The following is a 10304-nucleotide window of genomic DNA, read 5'->3' on the forward strand; positions in this document are numbered from 1 at the left end:
ACAGATAAAGCAAAGTCTTCCATTCCTGACAGATTTACTTCTTGTTTAGATTCAGTGATTGAAATTAATTCAATCCTCATCTGACCTCCGCTCTGTGAAGGCCTGCCACCCGACCTGAACCCAACGGGACCCGACGACCTGTGTCGGGTCCGGGTCGTGTTGGGTCGCTCTTCCGGGTCTGGCTTTCGGGCTCGGGTCAGGTCGGGCCAGGTTCGGGTCGGGCTGGGTCCAGGTCGGGCTGAGTCCGTGTCGGACACACACAGTAATTATTACATTTAACTCTGCTGGGAAGTTGAGTTTAATAAGTGTCAAAAGTTGAAAAGCCAACCTAAGCTGGGAGTCCGGGTCATCAAGGAGGGAAACTCTGAGTCTGCTCAGTGAGCAAGTGAGCATCTCTATGACGTCATTGCGCTCATGCTGCAGCTTCCTGTAGATTCGAAATCGGGAGGTAGGTAAAGTGAACATTCCGGTGGTCGGGAAAGTCTCGGGTCGGTTTGGGCATGGGAATAAATGGAGATACTCGGGCCGGGTCGGGCTTGGGTCCAATGTGGTTCTGTCGGGTTCGGGTCGGGTATTTTTTCCTGACCTGAGCAGGCCTTTCCCGCTCTGTCAGTTCAGTGCCTTATTTAAACTATTACTTGGAGTTCTGTTTTACAGGGTCTCGGCTGTTTAAGTGTTTCCCAGACCCACTACTCTGATTAATCAGACATTTTGCTGCTAACTGCTGCTGCTACAATTGAAATGTAAAAAAGAATTTCCAGTGACCTGCAACCAATGGACAAATACATTTCAGAAAGTTAAAGCTCATTCACCAATCCACAAATGTGTCTTTCTGCTTATATTTATAAACAACTCCTTCTCTCCACTATGGGAACTATACAATCACTACAGTTATTTGAAAGTTAGTATAAGATGTTACAGTTCATCAGTTTTAAAACTGCAGCATGTATTTTCCAGAAAACCTCTCTGTTGGAACCTCAGTCCCATTTAGATTGAAAGTGGACAATTAATGTATTCACTTGTTCATTGTGGACAGGTGTCTGACTTAGAATAAATCTCATTAACTTTCAATGAGGTGGCAGTATTTCTGTGCTCCCATTTTACACAGTCTGTCCTGTTCATGCACCATGTTTTTATTCTCCTCTCCCATTCTCCACAGGATACAGATTACAAGCATCATCAACCTAGCTGTTGAAAAGCATTGGAAGAATCTGGTCACACAGGTATTGAAACATTCATTATCTTCCATTTTGCAAGTTGGTTGCTTTAAACACAGTACAATGTGCAATCATCTTGAAAAGAGATTCTCTTCAATATCCAATACAAATGGAATTACAAACCTGACAGACAAACACAGGAGAACAAGTGACCAGTGAACACAATCCTCATGGTGCTCATTTTCAGATTTATTGCAGTCACTTACAAAACAAGTGAAAGAATATTCCAGTGAAATGATTTGGAAAGTAGGTGTGACTTTTGTTGGTGCCTTTCTTTGCTCTGTTGGTGAAACTTTCTTGCACCTGACTCCTGTTCATGTCTCTGTTTCCTCTATTGAATGAGGAAGGAGGTATTTGATCAGAAATCAACTGGATTGTGTACCTTTGAGAGGGGATTTCTGCACCATCAGGGCTGGAAACAGGAGTGAGTGAAAGACAATGTGTGGAGTTTGATTTTGTACAGAGGGAGAGCAAATCTAACAGGACTGTGAGATATTGGCCTGGATTTTGCAGCCCAATAGTGGTGAACTCTGAGACTTTCACTGCTATTGAGGGTCTGAACAGCACTGCAACTGCCAGTACATGCACACACTAACACCAGCATCTGGAAGTTGTGGTGGTGAGAAATGTGCTTAGAAGGAGCCTCTGATCATAATCGCACCAGCCCACTCTTTAAAGTGACAGGGACCTGTAGTTCAGCAATTTGGGCTCATTGCCCACAACGTACCCTGATTTTTACCTGGGTTGGATTAAAGCCGGTACCAACAGGCTCAGGGGTGCTCGGGAAGGACTTTTCTGTTGACACAACAGTTCCACTATTACAGGAAGACACCGGCAGCAGCAGGGGTCAACTTTCAGAGGGAGTTCAGACATTTTAAATGTTGTATTTTGTTTCTTAATTGCATGTAATTTTTTAGCATCACCTTATCAGAGTTCTTAAATTTACATCTGACTTTTTATGAACACGATTGAAGTGCTTTTAAAAGATCTCTAAATATATATGACTTTTTATCGAGATTTATCTGGCTTCTTTGCAAAGACTCGAGTAAGATTGAAATGACTTTTAAAAACTGCATCTTATCCTTTAAAATCCTGCTTACATGTAGATGGCATTGGAAGACTATCTGTCTACGTTTTTGCCTCTATGGAAATTTGGGCAGGATGGTCACTTTCAGCTCAGATCCTGACTGTGCATCCAGATGTGCAATGATGGAAATGTAGCTTCTTTTAGTAAATGACATTTCCATCACATCAGGTCATGGCCTGTTGGGAATGGAGTGGTGTGAAACATTTCCAGACCATGTCCAACACGTTTCTACTCAGTGTGAAAATCCACCACGGAAAGACTGGAACATACAATCATTTGATCACATCATGATTAACATCACTCAGACACCTGAACCATGAGGTCACTGACGAAGTCATGATGACTTCGAATTTCTCATGAAATGACAACTGAACTAACTGACTGGAAGAATTGCTTTAACTCCACGTGATCAGCGAGGCACAGCCTCAGACCGACTTGGCAGATGAATATTGATTGAATAATTTCTGTGTGAGGAATGTTCCAGCATCATAAACCAGGGGAACGTGCTGACTGAGCTGTGTCTTCATCTCTTCTGGGCAGTCGGACCATTCACCCTTCATTCTGCTCTGATTCACTTTCCCAAAGCGGATCTACAGATTCTCAAATCTGGAGACGGGGTTTTCTTATTTTGTTCCTTTTGATTTTTCTTGCTCCTGAATGATAATATATTCTAAACCTCGGATCAACCCTCCACTTTGCGTCGTGTTATAGTCTTGGTTAAAAGAGACACAAAATGGCACAAACACTCTGAAACATACAACACGGTCACACTTTCCTTCAGTGAGATTAATGTTGAGCTGTTTTCCAGGTTAAATGCAACTGCAAACACATTGCTCTCAAAGAAATTGTAGGGGATTAAGTTGCCGTTGTAATATTAGCACTGGACATCTGTACGAGCAGGAACAGCCATTTCAAACTCACATCCTTCACAAAGGCAACCACTGAGCTGTTTTCTTTTGTGAATGAATTTCATAAGAAAAGTTAAAGTTCACAAGAAAATGGATGTAAATGATTGATAGCTAAACTTTTGAAGCAAGGATATGAATCCAAGATTTTCTGATGAGAAGACAAACACTCGAACCAATTAAGCTACTGAGCCAGATCACAAGTGCTGTGACAACTAAGGGCAGAGGAGGGCACTCTTTGTTCTCATCCCACTTCTCCACAGGTCACAACATCTATGTGAACTTTTCCCACATACTGATACAGTCAATCATATACTCTATTTTTCCCAGAATAGAAGACACTGACCAGGTTTCTTTAATGAACAACAAAATTATCAATTTATTGTCGAACAAGTTTTAACTAGTCATGAAGTAAAGCATAAACACACAGGTGGAAATTTTAAAAGTTCCTTTTTAACCTTTACCAACTTTTAAAGTCCTTTTTTTTTATCTTCGAGCCACATGCACACACACACACACACACACCGGATAGCTGAAAAAATAAAAGGGATTTTTTTTTTCATTCAGCACTCTGTTACAGACAAAAACAACCTCTTGGGCTGTTTATTTGCTCATTTTTGAAGAAATCATCAGATGAGATATGTTGCTCCAAAACTGGAATACAGTCTAACTTCCGAGTATACGTAGACAGGTCACTAGGGTATTTTAGAACAGTTCTTTTCAGAAGGCATTGAGAATTAATTTTAGCAGGCCTTCTTCAAAGACATGCGACAAGATGAATTAACTCAGTGGACTTCTCAGGGACTTTTAAAGATTTTCTGGAAAACAAACTGGGTTGTGGTCTTCTCTCCTTCCTTGACGATCCTTCAGGCTAACTTTATCAGCTGCTCACTCCAGCAGGTAAAACACACTGACTGCTACAACCAAAGGTTGTGAGTTTTCTGCCGTCTTAGGTTTGCGCTGCTGCTGCCAAGCTTGTCCAATCAAGGGGCATGACTGACTTCTCTGTCCACATTTCTCCCTGTTACCAGGGTTTCTGTTCCATACTTAACTTGAATGTGACAACCAGTAAACATAGTTGCCAAATTGGTTCTTTTGGTGCCCTCTTGAAAAAGAACTGGTCCTACACTTATTCAGCTTGATTATGACTTCTTCAAAAAATATTTTAACAAAAGAAACAGAATCCCTTCCATAACATCATGTACTTTCCCTGAGCTGCAGGTTATTGCAAGTCTCTCTGGCAGTGTTTATTTTAGGTGATTTTGTACTCAGGTTCTTTTGGAATCCATGTGTTTGCAGATCTTTGTGAGTGAGAGATGTGGTAATATGTTTGAAAGATTTCCCTGTAAATTATTCATATCTCCATCTTTCCCTGAACTTTGTACAAACACATTAATATGGGAATCACACACATCAGGCCGTCAAACCTGTCCGCTAAAGATTGAAAGGTGACAGTGTTTATTGTGACGGGGTTCCATTTATGAAGACACATATTGATGATTCACACATGTAAAAATTTGTATATTATGTTCATGACATAATGACATAAATAAACACTTCCTTGCACTTGCCACGCTTGTTGAACATTTTCTCTGCTGATGCCCCCTGAATATATTAGAGAACATGGTGACGAGGTTGAGATAAAAGTCTGTAAATATAGGCAGCAAATAGCAGCAGGGACTGCAGTGAACAAGATTTACGTGACATATTTGTGCTTATATTGGTGGGTGAAATAAGATACTAAACACACAAAATCCTACATTTGAGCTCGCGTAAAAGATTGCTCTGTCTATGGAGATAGCATCAAAGAATGCTCAGGAATTTTGTCCTATGCCAGTGATCGTAACACACTTCAGGGCAACTTAAAAAAAAAATGGTAAAATGGGCTTTCACATAACAGATGAAATTTTACACAGAGAAGTGTGAAGTGATACAATTTGGAAGGAAGAATGCCATATAAATGAAAGGTTACAATTCTAAACTGGGTGCAGGAGCAGAGAGACAATGTACACCAATGTCAGAAGGATTGAAAAGGTTGCTTAGAGCAAACAGGACACTTGGCTTTATTAATAGAGGCATAGAGTAAAAGCATATACGTTATGCTAAACCTTTATAAAATACTGGGAATGAATGGCCTCTTCCTGTACCTCCACAGAAAGCTTCCATTCCAGGTTTACACACACTCGTCAGGATCAATCTCCACAGATCCTGCCACTCCAGGCTCGGACACCCACTTCCAGATCACTCTCCACAGATCCCGCCACTCCAGGCTCGGACACCCACTTCAGGATCACTCTCCACAGATCCCGCCATTCCAGGTTCGGACACCCACTTCAGGATCACTCTCCAAAGATCCCAGCACTACGGGCTTGGAGACCCTCTTCAGAGATCCTAAATCTCCAGACACGGACATCCTTTGAGGACCACTCTCCACAGATTCTGCCCTCCAGGCTCACACACCCTCTTCAGAATCACTCTCCATACATCCCGCCGCTCCACGCACGGATATCTCCCTCAGGATCAGATCAAAGAATGTTGCTTGTCACTTATCAGCTCAAGCCTGAATGTTGTTCAGGTCTTGCTGCTTGCAGGCACAGACTGCTTCAGTATCTGAGGAGTTGTGAATCATCAGCGAACATTCCCACTTCTCACTTATGTTGAAGAGAAAGCCATCAATGAAACAGCTGAGGATGTTTGGGCCTCGGACACTGCCCTGAGAAACTAGGTATCCAGTCATGAATGGTGGTCGACAATTAAATAACGAACCAGATGAGGAGGCTCCAAAAACATCCCTATCCTCAATGTTGGTGGAGCCGAGCACGTCAGTGCAAAAGATAAAGCTGAAGCATTTGAAACCATCTTCAGTCAGAAATTGCTCAGTGGATGATTCAACTTGGCCTCTTGAGTTTCCCAGCATCACAGCTTCCAGTTTTCAGCCAATTTGCTTCACTCCACATAATGGCAAGAAACAGCTGCAGGCACTCGATACAGCAAAGACTATGGGCCCGAACATCATTCCGGCTCTAGTACTGAAGACTTGTGCTCCAGAACTCGCTGCGCCCTCAGCCAAGCTGTTCCAGTGGAGCGACAACACAGTCATCTACTTGCTGCCCCATCAGTCGACTATCAATCATCAGCAAAGCGATGGAAATGTCACCAACAGTGCTATCAAGCACCACACACTTAGCAATAATCTGATCATCGATGCACAATTTAGGTTCTGCCAGGGTCTCTCAGCTCCAGGAAATAATTTGGCAGATAGAGGAGAATGTGGGAAAATGTGAGGTTATCCACTTTGGTAGCAAGAATAGAAAAGGAAAATATTATTTAAATTGTGAGAGATTACAGAATGCTGCGGTGCAGAAGGATCTGGGTGTCCTCGTGCATGAATCACAAAAAGTTACCATGCAGGTACAGCAAATAATTAGGAAGGCAAATGGAATGTCACCCTTCATTGCAAGGGGGATGGAGTATAAAAGTAGAGAAGTCTTGCTACAAATGTACATGGTGCTGGTGAAACCACACCGAGAGTACTGTGTACAGTTTTGGTCTCCTTATTTAAGGAGGGATATACTTGCATTGGAGGCAGTTGAGAGAAGGTTCATTGGATTGATTCCTGTGATGAAGGTGTTGTCTTATGGGGAAAGTTGAGCAGGTTGGACTAATACTCATTGGAGTTGAGAAAAATGAAAGGTGAACGTATTGAGACATATAAGATTCTGAGGGGGCTTGACAGGGTAGATGCTGAGAGGATGTTTCCTCTCGTGGTGGAATCTAGAACTAGGGGACACAGCTTCAGATTTAGGGGTATTTCATTTAAGAAGGAATTTCTTCTCTCAGAGGGTCATTAATCTTTGGAATTCTTTACCGCAGAGAGCAGTGGAGGCTGGGTCATTGAATGTCTTCAAGATTTTTATCTACAAGAGAGCCAAGGGTTATGTGGGCAGGCAAGAAAGTGGGGTTGAGGTCATGATCAGGTCAGCCATGATCCTATTGAATGGCGGAGCAAGCTCGAGGGGCCAAATGGCCTACTCCTGCTACTAGTACTTCTGATCTTATGTTCGTATGATCTCATTGCAGCTTGGTCCAAACAGAGACGTAAGAGTGGAATTCCAGAGGAGAGGTGAGTGTGATTGCCCTTGAATGAGTGTGGCATCAAGGATCCCCAGCAAAATTGAAGTCAATGGGAATCAGGGGGAAAACTCTCCACTTGTTGAAGTCATACCTCGCACAAAGCAAGATGGTTGTTGTTAGTGGAGGCCAATCATCTCAGCCCAGGACATTGCCTCAGGAGTTTCTCAGGGTAGTATCCTAGACACAAACATCCCAGCTGTTTCATTGACGACTTTCTCTTCAACATAAGTCAGAAGTGGGAATGTTAGATGATGATTCACAACTCTTCAGATACTGAAGCAGTCTGTGCCTGCAAGCAGCAAGACCTGAACAACATTCAGGCTTGAGCTGATAAGTGACAAGCAACCTTCTGGCCACACAAGTGCCAAGCAGTGAACATCTCCAATGAGAGAGAAAAAAAATCTACCTTTTGATATTCAGAAGCATTATCATCGTTAAATCCCCCACCATCAACATCTTGACCAGAAACGTAACTAGACCAGTCACATCTATGCTGTGGCTATAAGCGCAGGTCAGAGATTACGAATTCTGCAGCAAGTATCTCACCTCCTGACACCCCAAATCCTGTCCACCATCTACAAGGCACAAGTCAGGAGTGTGATGGAATACATCCCACTCAACAACACTCAAGAAGCTCAACACCATCCAGGACAAAGCAGCGCACTTGATCGGCACCTAACCCGCCACCCTAAACATTCAATCCCTCCACAACCAGTACACAGTGGCTGCAGTGTGTACCATCTCCATATGCACTGCAGCAACTCGCCAAGCATCCTTCAACGGCACCTTCCAAACTCGTGACCACTACCACCTCGAAGGACAAGGGCAGCAGATGCATGGGAACTCACTACCTGCAGGTTCCCCTCCAAGTCACTCACCATCCTGACTTGGAATGATATCGCCATTTCTTCACTGTTGTTGGGTCACAATCCTGGAACTCCCTCCCCAATAGCACTGTGGGTGTTCCTGCACCATATGGACTGCATCAGTTCAAGAAGGCAGCTCTCCACCACCTTCTCAACGGCAAGGGGAATGGGTAATAAATGCTCGCCTTATCAGCGATACTCACACCCAAGAATGAATAAAAACCAAATCACTCTCCACAGATTCCCCACAATCTGGGCTTGGACATTTACTTCAGGAGCACAGAGCTTTCTATCACTGCAATATGAGCTCCAATCTTCATATTCTAATCACTTTTCACATTATTTTCTACCAGTCCACGAGCTTTTTTTAATTCAGCATTCGTGTCTCTGCTCCTCCGCCGTTTCTAACATCTCACCTCTTACAAAAAAACACTCTGATCTGTCGTAGGTACTAAATGAACACTCATTTTAAACTCCAACTGCCAAAGCATTGCTCACTCACTTAATCTATCAAGAAGATTTGAAAATAAATTTCTTGCCAAAGGATAATTTTCTGCATCTGCTCCCTCGCCATTTGCTTTTCCCATTTGTCTTTCACTTGGTGCAAATCTAGATGGAAGGAAGGAGGGGAGGGAAAATCCTGCTCCGTTTCGTGATCCCTATTTGATCTTCATTCCAGTGTAGTTTGGGTGAAGAATTCCAATTGTCTGTCTCAATTTTCAGAAAGTATAACCAATTCTGGAATCACTGTCTGGACATGGACAAGAACAGGTTTCGAGGCTGACTTGACACATCAACTCCCCCAACAGAAACAATGCACTAAACAGTTCATAAACTAACGACAAAGATGGGATTTGAACCCACGTGTGCACAACACAATGGATTAGCAGTCCATCACCTTAACCTCTCAGCCACCTTGTCAGTTGGTTAGACATAGCTGTCACCTTCAGCACAGTTTCTGGCTGTGCAGCTAGCTGTGTAATGATGGAAAAAGACCTTCTGGAAGTAAATGAAGTTGGGAATGGAGTGGTGTGAAACATTTCCAGACCATGTCCAACTCGTTTCTACTCAATGTGAAAACCCACCACGGAAAGACTAGAACATACAATCATTTCATCACATCATGATTAACATCACTCAGACACCTGAACTATTAGGTCACTGACGAAGTCATGATGACCGAATTTCTCATGAAATTACAACTGAACTAACTGACTGGAAGAATTGCTTTAACTCCCCGTGATCTGCGAGGCACAGCCTCAGGCCGACTTGTCGGGTGGTGTAAACAGATATCACTGCTTCTGATCTTCACCAGAACAGATAGTGTGATGTAACATTGATCATCAAACAGACTGTGAGAGAATACAACAGAATAAAACACATGGAGAGACACTGTGGAATAACAAATAGATTTGATTGGAATGTTGAAATTTTGATTGGAATGGATAAAACACCAGAAGCAACAGATTAAAGTGGGATTCTCATCATTATATTGATCTGGGACAGAAAAGAGAAACTGATGGAAAGAAGAGAAGAAGGAAGAAAAGAAAGGATGGAACTGTTCAATTTTTTCAGTTTTTTCACTCGCCCATCAAAGCTGATAAAAAAAGTTGCAAATAACAGAGAATTTCACCAAAAAGGGAGATTAAATGTTGCTGAAACCTTGGATCGAAGGATGCCCCAACAGATCACCTGTTTAACTGTCTCCTCACTGGGGGATTTCAATCAGTGAGCAATATTATTCTCTACTTTTTTTGTTAATTGGTCCCAGAACTGTCACTTGGAATTAATATCTGTGTTCCGTCTCCTGAATAATAAAATTGTGAGTTTCTCGATATTTTCTGGACACATTTCCTGCTGAAAGAACTAAGAACTCTTTCTAATTTGCACAATATTCTATACACACTCATCAAGCCTGCTAAGCTAGCATCCTTGGTGCTGCTCTCTCTTCTCCCAAACTTCATCTCATGTGACTGTTTCATCATCACTCTGACAGTGGGAGGGGTTGATCCCACTATCTTCAGCATTAACCCTTTACATCCTTATACCACACTGTCTGTCCAAAAAAAATGGGTGGAGGGAACTTCCTTCATTT

General features: G+C 42.6%; 1 non-coding gene across 1 annotated transcript; it reads right to left on the reverse strand.

Moving 5' to 3' along the window:
* Positions 1–9048: 9048 nt before the first annotated feature.
* On the reverse strand, positions 9049–9130 carry trnas-gcu (transfer RNA serine (anticodon GCU)). Its single transcript has one exon. It is a non-coding gene; the product is annotated as a tRNA-Ser (tRNA).
* Between the last annotated feature and the right edge of the window lie 1174 nt (positions 9131–10304).

Source organism: Heterodontus francisci, unplaced genomic scaffold, assembly GCF_036365525.1.
Source record: "Heterodontus francisci isolate sHetFra1 unplaced genomic scaffold, sHetFra1.hap1 HAP1_SCAFFOLD_286, whole genome shotgun sequence".
Classification (NCBI taxonomy): domain Eukaryota; kingdom Metazoa; phylum Chordata; class Chondrichthyes; order Heterodontiformes; family Heterodontidae; genus Heterodontus; species Heterodontus francisci.